This window comes from Lissotriton helveticus, chromosome 1_1, assembly GCF_964261635.1.
Source record: "Lissotriton helveticus chromosome 1_1, aLisHel1.1, whole genome shotgun sequence".
NCBI classification, from domain to species: Eukaryota; Metazoa; Chordata; class Amphibia; order Caudata; family Salamandridae; genus Lissotriton; species Lissotriton helveticus.
Window position 1 is genome coordinate 107514324 of NC_136057.1, and position 22051 is coordinate 107536374.

Here is a 22051-nt window from a genome sequence, read left to right on the forward strand (position 1 = left end):
TGTTCATCACCACCCCCCTTTTCTGAATCATTTTGTCCACCATAAGCGTGGAAGGGTATACTCAGATGTGAGTCCCTTGCTCATTGCACCATCAGGATTCAAGCAAGCCGGGCCGAAGACGCCTGAAATGGCAGAAAGCGGTCCCCGGAAGCTTGTTTCCTTCCCAGTACAAGAATTGGCTTGGTAGTTTGGTTTGCCCTGTTCCCATCATGCACTGGGACAGGAACAGACTAATTTGCATATAGCCAAGTTCTGAGCTGGGATGGTGCAGTGAGCTAAAAAACGGTGATGGATCAAGCCCTGATCTTTGGACTGGGTAAGAGTGGTCTGCTTAATTCAGGCACTCTGTTCATCACCACCCCCTTTTCTGAATCATTTTGTCCACCATAAGCGTGGAAGGGTATACTCAGATGTGAGTCCCTTGCTCATTGCACCATCAGGATTCAAGCAAGCCGGGCCGAAGACGCCTGAAATGGCAGAAAGCGGTCCCCGGAAGCTTGTTTCCTTCCCAGTACAAGAATTGGCTTGGTAGTTTGGTTTGCCCTGTTCCCATCATGCACTGGGACAGGAACAGACTAATTTGCATATAGCCAAGTTCTGAGCTGGGATGGTGCAGTGAGCTAAAAAACGGTGATGGATCAAGCCCTGATCTTTGGACTGGGTAAGAGTGGTCTGCTTAATTCAGGCACTCTGTTCATCACCACCCCCTTTTCTGAATCATTTTGTCCACCATAAGCGTGGAAGGGTATACTCAGATGTGAGTCCCTTGCTCATTGCACCATCAGGATTCAAGCAAGCCGGGCCGAAGACGCCTGAAATGGCAGAAACCGGTCCCCGGAAGCTTGTTTCCTTCCCAGTACAAGAATTGGCTTGGTAGTTTGGTTTGCCCTGTTCCCATCATGCACTGGGACAGGAACAGACTAATTTGCATATAGCCAAGTTCTGAGCTGGGATGGTGCAGTGAGCTAAAAAACGGTGATGGATCAAGCCCTGATCTTTGGACTGGGTAAGAGTGGTCTGCTTAATTCAGGCACTCTGTTCATCACCACCCCCTTTTCTGAATCATTTTGTCCACCATAAGCGTGGAAGGGTATACTCAGATGTGAGTCCCTTGCTCATTGCACCATCAGGATTCAAGCAAGCCGGGCCGAAGACGCCTGAAATGGCAGAAACCGGTCCCCGGAAGCTTGTTTCCTTCCCAGTACAAGAATTGGCTTGGTAGTTTGGTTTGCCCTGTTCCCATCATGCACTGGGACAGGAACAGACTAATTTGCATATAGCCAAGTTCTGAGCTGGGATGGTGCAGTGAGCTAAAAAACGGTGATGGATCAAGCCCTGATCTTTGGACTGGGTAAGAGTGGTCTGCTTAATTCAGGCACTCTGTTCATCACCACCCCCTTTTCTGAATCATTTTGTCCACCATAAGCGTGGAAGGGTATACTCAGATGTGAGTCCCTTGCTCATTGCACCATCAGGATTCAAGCAAGCCGGGCCGAAGACGCCTGAAATGGCAGAAAGCGGTCCCCGGAAGCTTGTTTCCTTCCCAGTACAAGAATTGGCTTGGTAGTTTGGTTTGCCCTGTTCCCATCATGCACTGGGACAGGAACAGACTAATTTGCATATAGCCAAGTTCTGAGCTGGGATGGTGCAGTGAGCTAAAAAACGGTGATGGATCAAGCCCTGATCTTTGGACTGGGTAAGAGTGGTCTGCTTAATTCAGGCACTCTGTTCATCACCACCCCCTTTTCTGAATCATTTTGTCCACCATAAGCGTGGAAGGGTATACTCAGATGTGAGTCCCTTGCTCATTGCACCATCAGGATTCAAGCAAGCCGGGCCGAAGACGCCTGAAATGGCAGAAACCGGTCCCCGGAAGCTTGTTTCCTTCCCAGTACAAGAATTGGCTTGGTAGTTTGGTTTGCCCTGTTCCCATCATGCACTGGGACAGGAACAGACTAATTTGCATATAGCCAAGTTCTGAGCTGGGATGGTGCAGTGAGCTAAAAAACGGTGATGGATCAAGCCCTGATCTTTGGACTGGGTAAGAGTGGTCTGCTTAATTCAGGCACTCTGTTCATCACCACCCCCTTTTCTGAATCATTTTGTCCACCATAAGCGTGGAAGGGTATACTCAGATGTGAGTCCCTTGCTCATTGCACCATCAGGATTCAAGCAAGCCGGGCCGAAGACGCCTGAAATGGCAGAAACCGGTCCCCGGAAGCTTGTTTCCTTCCCAGTACAAGAATTGGCTTGGTAGTTTGGTTTGCCCTGTTCCCATCATGCACTGGGACAGGAACAGACTAATTTGCATATAGCCAAGTTCTGAGCTGGGATGGTGCAGTGAGCTAAAAAACGGTGATGGATCAAGCCCTGATCTTTGGACTGGGTAAGAGTGGTCTGCTTAATTCAGGCACTCTGTTCATCATCACCCCCTTTTCTGAATCATTTTGTCCACCATAAGCGTGGAAGGGTATACTCAGATGTGAGTCCCTTGCTCATTGCACCATCAGGATTCAAGCAAGCCGGGCCGAAGACGCCTGAAATGGCAGAAACCGGTCCCCGGAAGCTTGTTTCCTTCCCAGTACAAGAATTGGCTTGGTAGTTTGGTTTGCCCTGTTCCCATCATGCACTGGGACAGGAACAGACTAATTTGCATATAGCCAAGTTCTGAGCTGGGATGGTGCAGTGAGCTAAAAAACGGTGATGGATCAAGCCCTGATCTTTGGACTGGGTAAGAGTGGTCTGCTTAATTCAGGCACTCTGTTCATCACCACCCCCTTTTCTGAATCATTTTGTCCACCATAAGCGTGGAAGGGTATACTCAGATGTGAGTCCCTTGCTCATTGCACCATCAGGATTCAAGCAAGCCGGGCCGAAGACGCCTGAAATGGCAGAAACCGGTCCCCGGAAGCTTGTTTCCTTCCCAGTACAAGAATTGGCTTGGTAGTTTGGTTTGCCCTGTTCCCATCATGCACTGGGACAGGAACAGACTAATTTGCATATAGCCAAGTTCTGAGCTGGGATGGTGCAGTGAGCTAAAAAACGGTGATGGATCAAGCCCTGATCTTTGGACTGGGTAAGAGTGGTCTGCTTAATTCAGGCACTCTGTTCATCACCACCCCCTTTTCTGAATCATTTTGTCCACCATAAGCGTGGAAGGGTATACTCAGATGTGAGTCCCTTGCTCATTGCACCATCAGGATTCAAGCAAGCCGGGCCGAAGATGCCTGAAATGGCAGAAACCGGTCCCCGGAAGCTTGTTTCCTTCCCAGTACAAGAATTGGCTTGGTAGTTTGGTTTGCCCTGTTCCCATCATGCACTGGGACAGGAACAGACTAATTTGCATATAGCCAAGTTCTGAGCTGGGATGGTGCAGTGAGCTAAAAAACGGTGATGGATCAAGCCCTGATCTTTGGACTGGGTAAGAGTGGTCTGCTTAATTCAGGCACTCTGTTCATCACCACCCCCTTTTCTGAATCATTTTGTCCACCATAAGCGTGGAAGGGTATACTCAGATGTGAGTCACTTGCTCATTGCACCATCAGGATTCAAGCAAGCCGGGCCGAAGACGCCTGAAATGGCAGAAACCGGTCCCCGGAAGCTTGTTTCCTTCCCAGTACAAGAATTGGCTTGGTAGTTTGGTTTGCCCTGTTCCCATCATGCACTGGGACAGGAACAGACTAATTTGCATATAGCCAAGTTCTGAGCTGGGATGGTGCAGTGAGCTAAAAAACGGTGATGGATCAAGCCCTGATCTTTGGACTGGGTAAGAGTGGTCTGCTTAATTCAGGCACTCTGTTCATCACCACCCCCTTTTCTGAATCATAATGTGATAGAGGCGGACAAGCCACAGAAGGCTTGAATTGCATGTGTGGCTCTGCCTGCATAAGGTTTTTTGTGTCCTTGACCTCAAAACAAGCCAAGCTTTTGTATGTCTTCTGCCTGCCACCTAGGGTCACTAAGAATTAAAGACAAAGTAATGTTCGATGTAAAAGGAGAGAGAAATAGATAGCCATCTAGTAGCTGATTAGCACGATGTCAAACGAGAAACCCTGTTCCCATGAGGCACAGGGTCAAGGCTGATTTGCATATGGCCATGTCTGAACTGGGGTGGTATGTAGTGCAAAAAAACTATGGATTTAGGCCCAGATCTCTGTGCTGGGGTGAATATATGACATTGTTCTGCATTCTGTCCATCAACTGTTATTTTTGCAAACGAGAAAACCTGGCATCAGTCCGAGCTACTCCACTTGACCAAAATATGTGATCCTCTGCCATTCTTCTATTTCACCTTGCCTTTCTTTTTATGTATCATGATATATGAGAGCATCTTGAAATATGAGATCAACATGTGCGTTGAACATAAACTTTTCTTGTCTTGCACTCATTATTGGACCAAAGAAAAACCAAAGGTTGTGATGGATGGAGCTTTGACAATACAAACACTCACCCCCAGTCAACTGATCTGGGTTTAATCCATCACCGTTCTTTAGTTCACTCCGCCACCCCAGTTCAGACATGGTCATATGCAAATCAGTCTGACCCTGTGCCTCATGGGAACAGTCCAGCCCGAACTGCCAAGCCATGTCTTCCCTGGACTGGAATCAAGCTTCCAGGACCGGTTTCTGGCATTATAGCCGTCTTCAGCCGGGCGTGCTTGACTCCAGTGGCAAAGTGAGCAAGGGACTCACGTCTGAGCATACCCTGCCAACTTAGGGCAAACAAAGAAAAACCTCATTATTGGACCTACATGTATCAAGTTGTATTTCGGAACAAAAAGGTATTTAGGTGAATTAATGAATGAACTACATCCACCTTCTTGAATAGAACGCTGTTAGTTTTGAGAATACATGGGTGAACCCTCAAAAGCTGTGGATCCAGGCCTAATTTAGCCATTGTGGGAGCAATTCCTGAAGGTTATAATTGCTGAGAATCAATTAGTGAAACCTCAAAGGTTGAAATTCTGACACTTTTTAGCTGCAGGTTTTTAACCTTTTGAATATTCCCCAGCATCAGAGAAGATCTGGAAAATCTTCAGCAGTACCCCTGCGTGCCTGTAGTTGGTACCGTGCAGTTCTGTGCCAACGTTGTTCCACTCCTGAAGTGTCATAATAGTAAGGAGTAGGTGAGTGGCCCCTTAACTGTGTCCATGAAGTTGTTTATCAAAACATTTGAATGCAGCACTCTTTCTTTATTAATGCATAACCAGTCCTATAAACCAGACTGAGGGTCTTATTACTATCTTGGCAGACAAGGTTACTCTGTCACAACCGTGACAGATATACAGTCCACCAAATTAGAATTCCATAGGATATAATGGAATTGTAATTTGGCGAACAGGATATCCTTCTTGTCTGTGATGGAGTAGCCCATCTTCCAAGATCGTAATCAGGCTCTGAGTGAGTGTAAGAGGTAATGAGATGTGTCTGTGAGTAACCGTGCAATACACAGACTTTCTATCCTTAAGAGTCTTACATAGATCCATTGAATACACAAAAAAAATGGAAAGTCTCTACATCTCCTTTAAATCAGATATGTACTTTATAGCAATCACTACAAAAACATGTTTTGTAAACACTGGAAAAACATAGTTTTGGAAAACCCTAAGAAAACGCCATTGAAATCCTTAATAAACAAACACTGTAAACATGAGAGACAGGGTGGATTTGGTCATTGTTGGGCAAGGTGAGTTGATTTAATTAGCTACCTCATTTGGAATGTTCTGTTTATGAAATGTCTTAGTAATTTATTGTAAAACTCTACCATGCCAAGGAATGACCGTAGTTCATCTTTGTTGCTTGGAACGGCTAGGTTTATGTTAGAGTTCATCCATGTCATCCTTTGGTTCAGTACCTTTCCTGGAGATCTTGTTCCCCACATACGTTATTTATTCACATGCAAATTTGCACTTGGCTGCTTTTACTGTGAGTCCAAAACTTTCAAATTTCTCTAGTATTTTCACAGCCCTCGCTTCGTGTTCTGTTTTTGTTGCTCCACGTACCAACACATCTTCCTCGTAATAGATACTCCTGTAATGTCTTTGAGCATTGTTGACATTGTTCTCTGGAACACTGGTGCTGCAGATACCAGCCCAAAAGGCATACGTTTGAACCTGTAAGCGCCTGTGGTTGTGATTAAGGCAGTGAGGTCTTGCGACTCAGGGTGCAACCTTATTTGGTAATAGGCTGATGACAAATTGAGGGTTGAAAAACAGTTGTCTCCCATTAAGGCTGTGGACATTTCATAAATTGTGGGTAGGGGAAATCTTTCAAACGCTACTTCCTTGTTCAGTGCTTTTAAATATACGCACAATCTCACCTTGCTGTCGGCTTTCGTGCTCCCACAATGGGAGCTAACCACTCTGTGTCTTCGACTGGCTCAATGATATTCTGTTCACATAATTTCTCCAATTCGATTTCTCACCAAATCTTTATAATTTCACTGGTAGTCTACAGGCCTTGGATACACGAGGGGTTGCATTAGATTTTAACTTAATTTTGTGGATGTATGATTTGAGACATCCTAATTTTCTGCTAAATACTTCTGAACAAAACAGTTTTCTTTGATCACTTGAAATTGGATTTGTAGTGAGGCATTAGGATCAAGAACTACACCTAAGATTTTCTGGACTGGCCATCCTAAAATGTTGTCACCTTTCTTAGACAAGTATACTTTGCTTAGGGTTTTCTTTCCACAGACCCGAATATCCTCGGGACTACCTTCACCTGACTCATTCATTTGCAAGGCTATTTAATCACATATTTCAGATACTTTGGGACTTTTATATCTTTTCTCATTTTGTACCTTCAATATGCAACAAAATACCCCTGCTTGCCACAACCCTTAGACACAGCCTTCCATTCTGGGCATTCTCTCCAGTTAGCCAAATGGCCTGTTATATCTCACCTGAAGCACTGCCCTTTGAAGCTCTGGCATTCATTTTAATTATTTCCTTCTTCTCTTTCACAACATTTACCTCCCTCTTATTTTCAAGTGAACTGCTTTTGTTCTCAACTTTTGCTTTCACACTGGACGACATATATTCTACTTGCTTTGAAACCATTAACACGTCATTAAAGGGGGGGGGGGTCATCCTTGAGCCGTAATTCTTCATGTATCCTAGCTTTGTTACAATTGGACAAAAACTGGTCACAGATGCGTTCATCTAATGAAACACCAGAAAATACACATCACTGCTAGTCTTCTTAGATCAGAAGCAAATTCTTCTATACTCTCACCCTCTTTCTGACTTCTTTTACCAAAATGATATCCAGGATGGTGCTAATTCTTGGAAAACAATGTTTTCCAGTTTTTTACACATATTTCATAAGCATGTTAAACTCCTGCCTCATGCTCAGATCTGATAGGTATTCCTAGAACCACCTGTCCCTCCGCTCCAAGGCAGCGTGCCATTAATGCTTTTTTCCTGTCAATATTCACATTCGGACCACACACGGTGAGATTATTATCAAACACAGTTTTCCATTTACTCCATAATATTGGGGGTTCGCCTGGCATGTTGATATAGAATGGAGGTGGTGTGATGTTTTGCATTGTGAATAATGATAAACAAGTAAAGAGCCACCGGAAGTAATGTACAGGCTCGTCCCTTAGGTTGTTACATTTGACAATAAACACATTTGTAAGTACTTTACAATTCTTAATGAGGTGTCCACTCCGAGTCACTAGAGCTATAGTGTGTGAATTATGTTCCTTGCCGTGTGCTCCACTGTAATCAGATGAAGACACAGAAAGGTAGAATGAAACAATTAGGATAGTGTGTGGATCACTAAAAGTGGCTTGAATTAAGTACTGTTCCGGAAAACACATGCTACTATAGTGTGTGAATCATTGTGTGATCCACTGTGCTTTGAGGAAAGTTTACCCAGTGGGCGGATCACTGAAAAATATTTATATCAACTCCCAGAATAATCCTACAATTTACACAAGGTTCCAGTAAATAGTGCAATCACCTTTTAAAATATATTTCTAAAGACCGTGATGGGTTCCACCGACAGAGCACAAGGTATCTAGTCATCGCCAGTGACCGGCTCCACCTTCAGAGTTAAGACACTGTGGCGATCCGGGCTGTGCTGACCTCCTTTCACTCTCCTATGACTCCTATGTTAGCTACCCCCAACTCTATGCCAGGGATGCACTAGGAGAGGTTTTGGTGGTGGCCAGAGGGAGGCTGTAAATGCATAGGTTGTTTGTTAGACACCCAGGAGATAATCCCATTTCATGGATTATGGTCTGGTGGAGGCAGACCACATCCAGTGCTTACAAATACAACACTGGGTGATGCAACTGTCTATGTAACCCTATGCAGAGTGCCGCCTTACTCTTGCCACACGGACCTCGGGGGAAACGCGGGCTCACGCTGCCGGGGCCTCTGCCTCCTCAACTGCCTCCTTGAGCATCTCAGGCATTGCGGCCCCCTCCTCCTCCGCTCGGCCGGGCCTGGCATTGTTGGCTCTCGGCTCGACACCGGGGCGGCTCTTGACCGCCCGGTCGGGTGGTGTATCTCGGCTGTCTTTACTCCTTCTGCCCGCGGCCCCCTCCTGGGTTTTTTTGTTGCGGTACTGGACACTCCTGGCAACCCGGTGAGGCCGAGACTGATCCCAGTGCCCCAGGGTTACCGCGCCCTCACTGGCACTCCCTCGTGCTCAGCTCCGGACATGGGCCTGTCGGACTGTGGAGGCACCCACTCTGTGGACGGCAGCCCCCCCATTCCCGGCTGCTGTGGTCCTCGGTGGGGCTGATCTGGACGGGGCTGAGAGCGCCTGTTGGTCTCCTGGTACCCGACTCGCGGCGTGACTCCGTGGTGCGGTAGACAGGTGGGTGCACGGCTGGGGGTGCATTGGGGGACTGACCCCCTGCAGGTGGTGTCCCGGTGGAGGGGCTGCTTAACTAACGGTGCCGGTGTGCGGGGGCTGGGGCTGGGGATCGGCCACTGTACCGGGTGGCGGAAGGTGTGGCGGCGACCTTGGGCCTGCCCCTCACCCTTCTCCTCTACTGCCCTTGGTGCCCTTCCCCTTCGGGAACCCTAGGCTGGCTTCACTGCACGGCGGCTGACCCCGGACCCGGCCCCAGTGCCACCTGGTGTCTCAAGAGGTGTTCTCCTTGGCGCAATTGTCTGGGCTGCACCGGACCTGACTTTGACCAGTGTTGCGACCCAGTGTGGATGGAGTGGACCGCCCATCGTTGCAGAGCTGCCCGGGGCCAGGGTCGGGTGTGTATCCTCCCTGCTCCTTCAGAACATACTCCGATGGGTGGGTTACAGACGGGGGACCGGCCACTGTGTCGGGTGGCATGGCAGGGTAGTAACCTAGCGACTCTGCCCCCCCACATCTCCTTTCATCTTTCGGCCGGGAGTGGGGCTGATGGACCACTTTGACTTCGGGCATCTCGACTGGCCTGGCTGTCCCCTGGGGGTCTGCCCTGCTCAGCCCCGAGGGCGCGCCCGGGGTGCTCTCCCCCTCCTGTCTCAGTCTGGGTTTGGGGGGGGTGGACCTGGGTGCCCGGATCTGAGCATTGACGTCTGGGTGACTGGGAGCCCCCCCTTTCCCCACCCTTCCACTCCTTGGAGGGGCCGATGCCTGGGCCTGCCGGGTCATGTTAGCCCTCTGCCCCGGGAGAATGGGCAGAACCCGCACCACACAAACTCCTGTTCCTCCAACCCAAACAAAAAAGGACCAATTCACTACATCTGATTGCGACCCGGGCGGAGGGGCGACCGTCGCGTCTGGAGCCACCTGGGTGATCTCGCCACCATCCTTCAGGCAATAAGCACATCGCAGGCTTCTGTGGAGAGCAAAATTGACGAAGTGAGGGTGGCTCTTATTCGCCAAGACCTACGCAACGCCATGACGCGCATCACGGAGGCGGAAGCCCGCGGACCCTGTCGTATATTGCTGCCGCACCGTCGAGCTGGGGATACACCGCAAGGTAAGGGACATCGTTCCTCCTACGCTTGCTTTCTTGGACCCCAGGGAATGTAAACGGAGCTGCAAGCCTACGGCCGCTTCATTAGGTAGTTCTGCGCGCGCGCGCTCACAGCGAACTCGTTTGTGCACTAAAGCCCTCCCGGTACAGAGGAGGAACATTCAAAGCACGAGAGCGGATGTTCCTGTCGCATATCAACGCCCACAGCACGCACTTAGGGCGGTCAGGACGAACTGTTTGCCCTAAAGCATTTGACATTAGATACAGAGGAGCCAGTGAGGATAACTGCTCACCCAGTGTAGTTTACAATTGATACCAGAACGTTAACCGTGGTTGGAGGACTTCCCAGACCGGAAGCCCTTAGTTCTTCGGGTCTCTGGTATTAAACACCCAGGCATACTGTACCCCACGTTGGTGAGTGTCGGGATCGGCATTCTTGCGGGGGACGGTGCAGACTGAGTATAACAGGAAGGTCGAGTGGCATTGTCGGCCACTACTTAGCACTGTGCCCTAAGTTGGAGAGTGCCTGGATGGGCACTCATGCGGAGGACTGTCTGAAGGCGTAAAGAACACCTAGGGTGGCGTTAACCCTTGTTGTCCTTACGAGTGTGAAACGTACCAACCTGGAAGTATATGCTTTGCTCATAAAACCCTATTACACTACCCTTGAATTATTCCAGTGTATGTGCGTCACAGTCTACGAGATAGGTTCACACCCAATCCCGAGGGCACTCAGGGATTACACAGGTCTTGAGATGCTTCCTGAAGGCGAGGTGGTCATGTGTCAGCCGGAGCTGGGTGGGAAGGGAGTTCCATGTCTTGGCTGCCAGGTAGGAGAAGGATATTCCTCCGGCGGTGGCTTTGCGGATGCGTGGAATGGTGGCAAGGGCGAGGCTGGCCGAGCGGAGCTGGCGGGTTGGCGTGTAGAATGCGAGGCGGTTGTTGAGGTACATGGGGCCCTCGTCATGGAGAGCCTTGTGTGCGTGGGTGAGGAGTCGGAATGTGATTCTCTTATTGACGGGGAGCCAGTGCAGGTTCCTCAGATGGGCGGAGATGTGGCTGTGGCGGGGGATGTCCAGGATGAGTCTAGCCGAGGCGTTCTGAATGCGCTGTAGTCTTTTCTGGAGTTTGGCCGTGGTTCTGGCGTAGAGGGTGTTTCCGTAGTCTAGGCGGCTGGTGACGAGGGCCTGAGTGACCGTCTTCCTGGTTGCGGTGGGAATCCATCGGAAGATTTTTCGGAGCATGCGCAGGATGTTGAAACAGGACGAGGAGACAGCGTTGACTTCCTTGGTCATCGTGAGGGAGGAGTCCAGGATGAAGCCCAGGTTGCGTGCGTGGTCTGTGGGTTTGGGGGCGGTGCCCAGGGCAGGTGGCCACCAGGAGTCGTTCCAGGCCGAAGGGGAGGGGCCCAGGATGAGGACTTCCGTCTTGTCTGAGTTCAGCTTCAGCCTGCTGAGCGTCATCCATTCCGCAACGTCCTTCATTCCTTCCCGGAGGCTTGTTCTGGCGGTGGCGGGGTCGTTGGTGAGGGAGAGGATCAGCTGTGTGTCGTCAGCGTAGGAGATGATGTTGAGGTTGTGCTTGCGTGCGATGGCCGCGAGGGGGCTCATGTAGATGTTGAAGAGGGTGGGGCTGAGCGAGGAGCCTTGTGGGACGCCGCAGATGACTTCGGTAGCCGCGGACCGGAACGGGGGGAGGCGGACTCTCTGGGTTCTACCGGCGAGGAACGAGATGATCCATTCCAAGGCCGGGCCTTGGATGCCGGTGTTGCTGAGGCGCTGTATCAGGGTGCGGTGGCATACCGTGTCGAAGGCTGCTGAGAGGTCCAGGAGGATGAGTGCGGTAGTTTCCCCGTTGTCGAGCATAGGCCTGATGTCTTCGGTAGCTGCGAGGAGGGCGGTCTCGGTACTGTGGTTTGCTCAGAAACCGGACTGTGACAGGTCGAGGGATCCGTTTGTCTCGAGGAAGGCGGAGAGTTGTTTGTTGACCGTCTTCTCGATGACTTTGGCCCGAACCGGGAGGAGCGAGATGGGTCGAAAGTACTTGAGGTCCGCGGGGTCCGCGGTGGGTTTTTTCAGGAGGGCGCTGAGTTCTGCATGCTTCCAGCTCTCTGGGAAGGTGGCTGAAGCGAAGGAGCAGTTAATGATGTCGCGGAGTTGGGGTGCGATGATGAGGTCGGCTTTGTTAAAGATGTGGTGTGGGCATGGGTCGGTGGGAGAGCCGGAGTGGATGGTGCTCATGGTGCGGGTGGTGTCTTCGGTGCTGACCGGGTTCCAGGTGCAGAGGGTGGCGGTTGGGTGCGCTGGTTTGGTGGTTGGGTGGATGGTCTGTGTGCTGAAGCTGTTGTGTATGTCGGCGATCTTGCGGTGAAAAAACGAGGCGAGGGAGTCGCAGAGGTCTTGCGAGGGTGTGATGTCGTTGTTGCAGGCGCTGGGGTTGGAGAGCTCTTTGACGATGCTGAAGAGTTCCTTGCTGTTGTGGGTGTTGTTGTCCAGGCGCTGTTTGTAAGTAGTTCTCTTGGTGGTACGGCACAGTTGGTGGTGCTTGCGGGTGGCGTTCTTGAGGGCTGTCATGTTATCTGTTGTCTGGTCCTGGCGCCAGGTTTTCTCCAGGGAGCGGCAGGTTTTCCTTGAGTTTATGAGGTCGTCCGTGAACCACGAGGCTTTCTTGCCGTGGGGTCTGCTGGGTGGTTTCTTCAGTGGTGCGAGTTCGTCGGCGCAGTCGGTGATCCATTGTGCGAGGTTGCGGGCTGCTTCATTCGGCGTGATGGCGGGAGGGTTTTGGCTGAGGGAGGTGGTGAGCTGGTCGGCGGTGATCTTGCCCCAGCTTCAGCATCAACGCTCCCAGGCGGTTCACCTTTCCTCCTTCGCGGCATCCCACTCCAATCTGACCTGCGGAGTCCCTCAGGGCTCGGCTTTATCGCCCCTCTTGTTCAACCTTTACAATCACCCCCTGATAACCTCCCTCTGTAATAGCCCGGTTTCTGTCTTTAATTATGCGGACGACCTCCAGCTGGTCTTCAAACTTGACTCCACTTTAGCGTCCCGCACTAACTTTCAAACCACCATGCTGTCTATTAGCAACTGGATGTATCACAGCCAGTTGAAGCTTAAACCGATAAGACGGAGCTTGTTTTAACTGGAGGGCATGCTAACCCTTGGAATGCTAGCTTCTGGCCTTCCCCTCTGGGTTCTCCCCCCACCCTGCGGACTCGGTTAAGAGTCTTGGCGTTATCCTTTGCAAAGATCTTTCTATGAAACCTCAGATTAATGCTGTTACCTCTTCCTGCTTTTTTCATCTTCTCAGAATTCGCAAAATCTGTAGGTTTCTGACCACGGAGGCTCTTATTCTTGTCATCATGGCCTTAATCACCTCTCGTATTGATTACGCCAACGCTCTTTATGTTGGCATTCCTGCTTACCAGCTCCATCGTTTGCAGTTGGTGCAAAATCAAGCTGCCAGGCTTGTTTTCCGCCAGCCTAAACATCAACATGTCTCTCCACTACTGAGGAACCTTCACTGGCTCATGGTGGCCTAACGCTGCATCTTTAAACTCGGGTGTACCATTTTTAAGGCTCTCTCTGATCAGGGCCCTGCCTTCCTTGCCTCCAGAATCCACCGCTATGCCCCCTCTCGTGCCTTTCATTCTTCCCACCATAACCTGCTTGTTATTCCTTCATATAAGCGGAAAAAACATGGTGGCCTTAGATTTTCTTTTCTGGCCCCCAGGCTATGGAATTCATTTCCGAGTGAACGTAGACTCTCCCCCAGTTACGTCTCCTTCAGGACACTTCTTAAAACTTATCTGTTTCGGCAAGCCTACGAGTAATCACATGTCCATCATCACCCCTTCGTCTCTAGCGCCATGAAACCACCTGGTGTCCGTGCGCTGCATAAGTGCTTTTAACATAACATAACATAACATGGAACAGAGTCCTAAGCTAGTCAGAGACAAAACCCAGGAGGCTGCTGCTTTACTCCACAGCGAACAAGCCTTATATACATTTTTACTTCACTCTTTTGGCATTCAGTCCATTGTGAATCAGGGCGGTGTTTGTAGTGGATGACCTGATCAAGGCGGTGTTTGTAGTGGATGACCTGATCAAGGCGGTGTTTGTAATTGATGAACTATTCGATGCTCGGCATTCATACCATTGTTCAATCAGCTTGATCAAGGTTCGGCATTCAGACCATTGTTCAATCAGCTTGATCAAGGCTCGGTCAGTCAGACCATTGTCCAGATAACCTGACCACGGTGTCAAGGATGTTTACCAAGCAGGAAGCAGAAGATGAAAAACAAGCTTGTTTACACAGGGCGTAGGTGTCTCATGGCTTTCTGTAGATGAATTGGCTAACTGCAAAGAACAGGGAGGCTTGGGTATGTGATAGTTTTGAGCGTCGGCAGAAATGGAGGATTTAGGCAGGGTTTTGTCACGAGATGGCAAGGAATGGAGGAATGTACGGAAATTAATGGAACCTAGTGAAACTCATTTTCTTCAGGCATCTCTGCTTCTCCATGTGGGAGGGGCCCCTGTCTTTCTCCATGTAGGAGGGGCCCCTTGCTTCTCCTTGTGGGGGTGGGGTGGAGAAGTTAGATGGATGGAAAGAGAGGAAGAGGAAGGGGGAGGCTGGGACATCTTAAGGATTGTGGGGGCCCTGGACTGAACATTTTGGGGATCCTGCTCAGACCAGTTGCGAATTCATGATCCAATCAGACTGCTCCAGACTCTAAAGTGTGTCCAATGACTCAGCTCACTGACGTCACTGCGCACAATCCTTGCCACCCACATATAATAAAAATATATGAAAACAAACTGTGTTTAAAAACCATTCAAAGTCATCAGGGCAGGGCTGTGTGGAGAACAGAGCCAGGTCTATCAGGGCCCCCTGAAAGCTGGGGCCCGGGGCCAGAGCCCACTTTGCCAAGGCCTTAAAACGTCTCTGGGAGGAGGTAGAGGGAGAAACAGAGGGAGGAGAGCTAGAGAGAAAGCGATCAGAGGGAGAGGAAAGAAGTGGAAATGGATGGATGGATGTGTGGATGGATGGATGGATGGGTGGATGGGTGGGTGGACGGATCGGTGGGTGGGTGGATGGATGGGTAGATGGATGGATGGGTAGATGAATGGATGGATGGTGGATGGGTGGATGGATGGATGGGTGGGTGGATGGATAGGTGGGTGGATGGATGGATAGGTGGGTGGCTGGATGGATGGGTAGATGCATGGATGGGTAGATGGATGGTTAGATGGATGGATGGGTGGCTGGATGTGTGGGTAGATTGATGGGTAGATGGATGGATGGGTTGATGGGTAGATGGATGGGTGGATGGCTACATCAATAGATGGATGGATGGGTGGGTGGATGGATGTGTGGGTGAATGGGTGGGTTGGTGGATGGGTGGGTGGATGGATGGATGGGTAGATGGATGGGTAGATGGGTGGATGGATGGGTAGATGGGTGGATGGATGGGTAGATGAATGAATGGATGGGTAGGTGGATGGATAGGCGGGTGGATGGATAGGCGGGTGGATGGATAGGTGGGTGGATGGATGTGTGTTGGGTGGATGGATGGGTAGATGGATGGATGGGTGGATTGATGGCCGGATGGATGGGTGGATTGATGGTCAGATGGATGGATGGGTGGGTGGATATGTGGGTGGTTTGAAAGGTAAATGGATGGATGTATAGATGGGTGGGTGTAATGGGTGGATGGATAGATGAATAGGCCCAGACACTCTCGGCTCCTTTATCTCACTCTTGATTCCACCTTGTGGCTCTTTAATCCACCCCAGACAATCTCAGCTCCTTTATCTCACTCTTGATTCCACCGCATGGCTCTTTATTCCATCCCCAGACACTCTCGGCTCTTTTATCTGACTCTTGATTCCATCTTGTGGATCTTTAATCTACCCCAGACACTCTCGGCACCTTTATCTCACTCCTGTAGATCCCTGCTTTCTCCCTTTATCACTTTTTCATCTTTCTCTTCCTCTTTCTACCCCCCCTTGTGTGTTTTTCACTCCCTTGTTATGGGTCAAAGTCTGATGAGGAAAAATAAGTGCTGGCCCCCAAAAAGTGATTGCTGACCTGCGAACACCGACTGAAATTAAGGTCTAATCAACATCTTACACCTTGGTTGACAAATTAAAGAATTTAGGGCCATCGGGTGGGGTGGGGGCAAGAAGAAAAACAGACAATAAGGAGAAGAAGAAAGGAAAGAAAACACGAAAAAGAGAATGCTGAGGAAGAGAATACGTGCGAGTCGCTCCATGACCGCATCTCCTCGACCCATCACTGTGGACTTCTTATACAGCGAATGTCTGCGTCTTAGCTGTTGCTCCTCGCTCAAAGGCTATGGTGGTCTCATGATCATACGGGTGGGGCAATCTGGTCTGACTCATGGTGGTCTCATGATCCTTCTGGTCGGGGGTAGGGTAATCTGGTCTGGCTCATGGTGGTCTCATGATCCTACAGGTGGGGGGTAACTGATCTGGTTAATGGTGGTCTCATGATCCTACGGGTGGGGGTAATCTGATCTGGCTCATGGTGATCTCATGATCCTATGGGTGGGGGTAGTCTGTCTGGCTCATGGTGGTCTCATGATCCTATGGGTGGGGGTAGTCTGTCTGGCTCATGGTGGTCTCGTAATCCTACAGTTGGGGGGTAATCTGGTCTGGCTCATGGTGGTCTCATGATCCTATGGGTGGGGTAATCTGGTCTGGCTCATGGTGGTCACATGATCCTATGGGTGGGGGTAATCAGGTCTGGCTCAGGGTGGTCTCATGATCCTACGGGTGGTCTGGCTCAGGGTGGTCTCATGATCCTACGGGTGGTCTGGCTCAGGGTGGTCTCATGATCCTACGGGTGGTCTGGCTCATGGTGGTCTCATGATCCTACGGGTGGTCTGGCTCAGGGTGGTCTCATGATCCTACGGGTGGTCTCATGATTCTACGGGTGGTCTGGCTCATGGTGGTCTCATGATCCTACGGGTGGGGGTAATCAGGTCTGGCTCATGGTGGTCTCATGATCCTACGGGTGGTCTGGCTCATGGTGGTCTCATGATCCTACAGGTGGTCTGGCTCAGGGTGGTCTCATGATCCTACGGGTGGTCTGGATCATGGTGGTCTCATGATCCTACGGGTGGTCTGGCTCATGATGGTCTTATGATCCTACGGGTGGTCTGGCTCATGGTGGTCTCATGATCCTACGGGTGGTCTGGATCATGGTGGTCTCATGATCCTACGGGTGGTCTGGCTCATGGTGGTCTCATGCTCCTACGGGTGGTCTGGCTCATGGTGGTCTCATGATCCTACGGGTGGTCTGGCTCATGGTGGTCTCATGATCCTATGGGTGGTCTGGCTCATGGTGGTCTCATGATCCTACGGGTGGCCTGGCTCATGGTGGTCTCATGATCCTATGGGTGGGTGGTCTGGCTCATGGTGGTCTCATGATCCTATGGGTGGTCTGGCTCATGGCGGTCTCATGATCCTACGGGTGGTCTGGCTCTTTCTTCCAAACATCTTGTGTCGGTGTAAATGTGGCCAAAGAATGTGATCTCTTCTTTTTCTAGTTCATGCTTGACTGGATTCAGTCAATCCAACGCCGTCCTGCTGGTGGTCCATCCTCCTCAGTTGGGAGCCCCAGAGACTCTGGGCCTCATTTATGAGGTTTTGGGTAGGGCAGCACCACAAGGAATCTTGCTGCACTGCTCTACACCAGAACAAAAGGGCAGGAATGTGCCGTATCCATGTGATTCAGCTCATTCCTGTCCTTTTCTCCAGCGCAAGCGCACAATGGGCTGCCATGCGCCAATACAGACACCCTTTTTCCATGGTGCAATGCAAAAAGCAGCACACATAGAAAAAGGAAAGCACGAAGAAAAATGAAAAAAATTCTCCTTGTTGCACCTCCCTAACGTGGCATTAGATTCTGACAAAAGTCAGAAGGGTGTGGTACGTGGACCGTCTGCGCCTCTCCTTGTGCCACCCACCACATCTGCCTCTCCAGGGCCTCCACCTTTATTTCTAGAGATTGAGAGGGGCGGGACCCGCACCTCGCTCTCCAGAGCCTCCACCTTTATGTCCGGAATTTCAGGGGGCTGGACCCGTGGCTCACCCTCCACCTTAATTTCTAGAGATTAAAGGGGGAATAAACTGCTGACAATAAACTTTTGCCATCAAGTACCACACCTGCAGGAATGCTCAGTGGGTTGTGCACAGCTAGATTAACATGCCTTCTGTAGAAGTGTGTCCCTCCAGAAAGCTGAGTAGATAATACAGTGGGGGTCAAGAAAGGTTTATTTAAGTATCACAGCTGCAGAGACCCTAAGACCAACGGACAAATGTCTCTATTCTAGCCCAACGACTAGCAAATATCCCCACATTCTAGAATATCATGACACAGGACATCACAGCTTCTCCCCCTTACACATTCTAAACTTAACCCCTTCGACGCTCATGACGAGCTGGGCTCGTCATGCAGTAGCCTCCTGCTACGCTCATGACGAGCCCAGCTCGTCATGAATGTGCGAGGATCGCGAAATCCCAGCACAGCAGGGGAATTCCCATAGCATCCAAGAGGTTAAAGAAAATAAAAGGAAACTTAATTATGAATGCAAAGAATACAAAAAACATAATAGAGAATGCAGTTACGATCTTTGAAGAACTCAACAAAGCGATTTTATAGGCAAAGAGAATACTGGGATGCATGGTGGGAAAAGCGCTTACTTTAAGAAACACAATTGTGCAAACGACGGGGAATACATTTCAAGCGAAGTGGCCTAGAGCCGCTTTCTAATGCAACAGGCTCTTCCATCTCAGAGCCCGAATAAGGCCCACCAGTTGCGGTGCTAATATCAAAACTAGCATTAGCCTGACACTTCGCCACTCTACTTAGATTCCAAATTCTATAGTCACTGGTCTTTATTGCATTTTTGAAAACCTTGATAACCTTAAACGGAAGACTGAATTTGGATCTGCCTCCGCCTTTCCTTGGAGACTTAATCATTAACCTGTCTCCCACGTCGATCACTGTTCTCTTCACAGCCCTCCTTTTATCATACAAGATCTTTCTTTTTTCATCAACCCCTTTCTCTCTTTCCAGCCCTCCATACTGGCCACCTTTTCATCCACTAAGGTTCTTTTGGTCGTTACCCACAATGGAGTGACGTCCATGTTGGGGACCCTTCCTTCAAATAAACGAAAGAGAGTTTCACCAGTTGATGAACAAGAAGTGAACCTATAGTCCCTAACCTTCTTCCTCATGGCCAACTCCCAACTTTCACCACAGGCAACAGATTGTTGCAGAGTCTCTTTAAGAACCTTGACAAACCTTTCCACCACGCCATTGCCATGTGGATGGTACAGGGACGCCTACTTATGCTTGATCCCCCTGGAACTCTGAAACTCTTCCATGAGTAAGGTTGTGAACTGAACACCATTGTCTGACAAGAGTGTTTTACTGGAAACCCTCACGTTCAAATAACTCTTCTAGAAACTCAATCACTTCACCAGATGAAACGGAATCAACCACCTTCGTATCAGGCCAACGGGAAAACATCAATACACACGATCAAATAGCGATCCAGAGTCTTCAACTTCACAGGTCCCAAAATATCTATAGAAATGTCCACCACGGACCAGTAGCCTGTTCCCTAATAACCATGGGTTGTGTCCTCGAGTTTAATATCCTGTCACAACACACACATTCAGCGCATCCACGCACCAACCTCCCTCATGTACATCCATGGCAGGCCACCAATATGCTTACCTGATCCTTTTCTTTGCCTTGGCAATGCCCATGTGCGAGGCGTGAGCACTCTTTACTAGCTTATCCTTTAGTGCAAGGAGTGCAACCAACTTACTACCAGGCATGAGGAGACTACCCTCCACTGCCAGATCTTCCCTAACTCGCCAAAAGACTTTGAGGACTTCTTCACAGTCCTTCTTCTCACACCAGCCACCTGTGACCATGGTTAGGACTTTCTGCAAGTCTAAATAGATCATGTGATGTTCCCTCCACTCTCTCGGAAATCAACCCTTCACTAATCACACACACATTAATTCCTTCCTCTAGTTCTTCACTTCCAAACCACCCAACATTGTCTGTCATTTCACACTCCTCACCCGAGCCTTGACAGACAGTCTGCCAGGATATTATTGGAACCAGGTAAGTATGAGATGTCAAAGTCAAATTCTTGTAGAGCCACAACCCACTTCCGTATCCTATGGGAGACAAAGTCAATGCCTTTCTTGGAGAAGACCTCCCTAAGAGGTTTGGGGTCGGTAAGATTTCTGAACCTTTTCCCACACACAATCTTTCTCAGCTTGGGCTCCGCCCAGAAAACACCCAGAGCTTCTTTCTCCACTACAGAATAGTTGCATTCAGCACCCCTCAAGGGCCGAGAGACTAAACGAATGGCTTTATCCTCCCTATCAACCATCTGCAAAAGAACTCCTCGTATCACCTAGTCATGAGATAAGATACCTTTGTGGGGTCAAAACATCCTCAAACTCTTCCTCACAGCCCTTGGACCAAACAAATGTGCTTCCCTTCTGGAGGAGAGACCTCAAACAAGAGGTTTTCCCTGCAAAGTTCAGAACAAACTTGTGATAAAATTCAGCCATGCTCAGAAACTTTACAAATTCTTCTTTGTTTAAAGGGGTGCCCAAATTACAAAGGGAGTTTACCAATGAGTATTTGGGTTTGATGCCTGCAGCGGACACAAAATGCCCTAGGTACTCTAGTTCTTTGAAATCAAATTTGCACTTGTCAGCAATAAGGGTGAGGTAAGCATCACGTAACTTCTTCAATACTGACCTCAGCCTCCCATTATGCTCCTTAAGATCCAAACCAAAGATGAGTACATCATCTTGGTACACCTTGACACCCTGAAGGCTTCCAAGAATGCCCTCCATCGCCCTCCATAAAACTGAGGCTGCAGAAATCAGTCCGAAAGGCATTCTTAGAAATCTAAAGGGTGTTACAAAGGAGGTAAGGTCCTGGGAATAGGAGTGAATGTTCTGAAGAGGAGTGTAGCCCGGCCTGGTGACAGGTGGAGGTCCAGTCCAAGGATGAAAAATGCCTTACCCCCTCAAGAGAACACAGCATTTTAGTTATGTTGTGGAAAGGGTAATGATCAACAATAACTGCTTTGTTGAGCTCCCTCGAGCCGACACCAAGCCTGGCCTCCCCATTGGCTTTGCGGGCCATAAGAACAGGAGAGACCCACTCCATTGATTCAACTTCTTGAATGATACACTTGGCTAAGAGATTTTCTAATTCAACTTTCATGCTCTCCCTTACTAACAGAGGTGCATTCCTAACCTTAGCTGTCTTACGAACAGCGTTAGATTTGACCTTTATCCAATGTATATAGTTTTTGAGACACACCCAGCTCACCAGCAAAGACCTCAGGGAATTCCTTGATCCAATCTCGATAAGCATTACTAACAACCCTAACTGGTGGTAAGTTCGTTAGGCAGACAGAGGGATTCTCATTAGGATCAAGGCAGATATGTAGATCACATTGATGGGACCAACTTATGAGCAAGTCCCGCTTCATCAAGACATAGATTGTACCAGGGATGACTCTCCCTTTGAAGTCAAGTGTGCCCCAGAAATAACCCAGCAACTCAATAGTCACTCCACCTTAACCTTTTGGTCTAATGTCTGGCTTCAACAGGGTGACCTTGCACGGCAGATAACGCTCATGAAATGTTTTGGGGACTAGCGGTATCTTAGCCCCAGGGTCGAAGAGCATGCTCATGGGAGCATCATTGATCAAAACTACCTCCTGAGGGCACTGTGACTAGGAGAATATTGATTCCTTCCAATTCTTCTTCATAAACTTCAACTTCCCTGATTTTTTCATGCTTGTTGCCCGTTCTGCAGCTCTTTGAGACGTGACCTTTTCTCTCACAAGTTTTTCACATGGCCTTCCAGCCTGGGCGGTCTTTAAAGTTGGCCATTTGGCCAGGGCTGCCTCACCTGAAGCACTTCACCTGAAAATTCTTTGTGTTAAAGGGCTTTGAAGTGGTGCTCGATTTGGGTTTAACGAATCTATCCACCACCACCATGACATCAATGTTCTCCGTTTTATCACCTA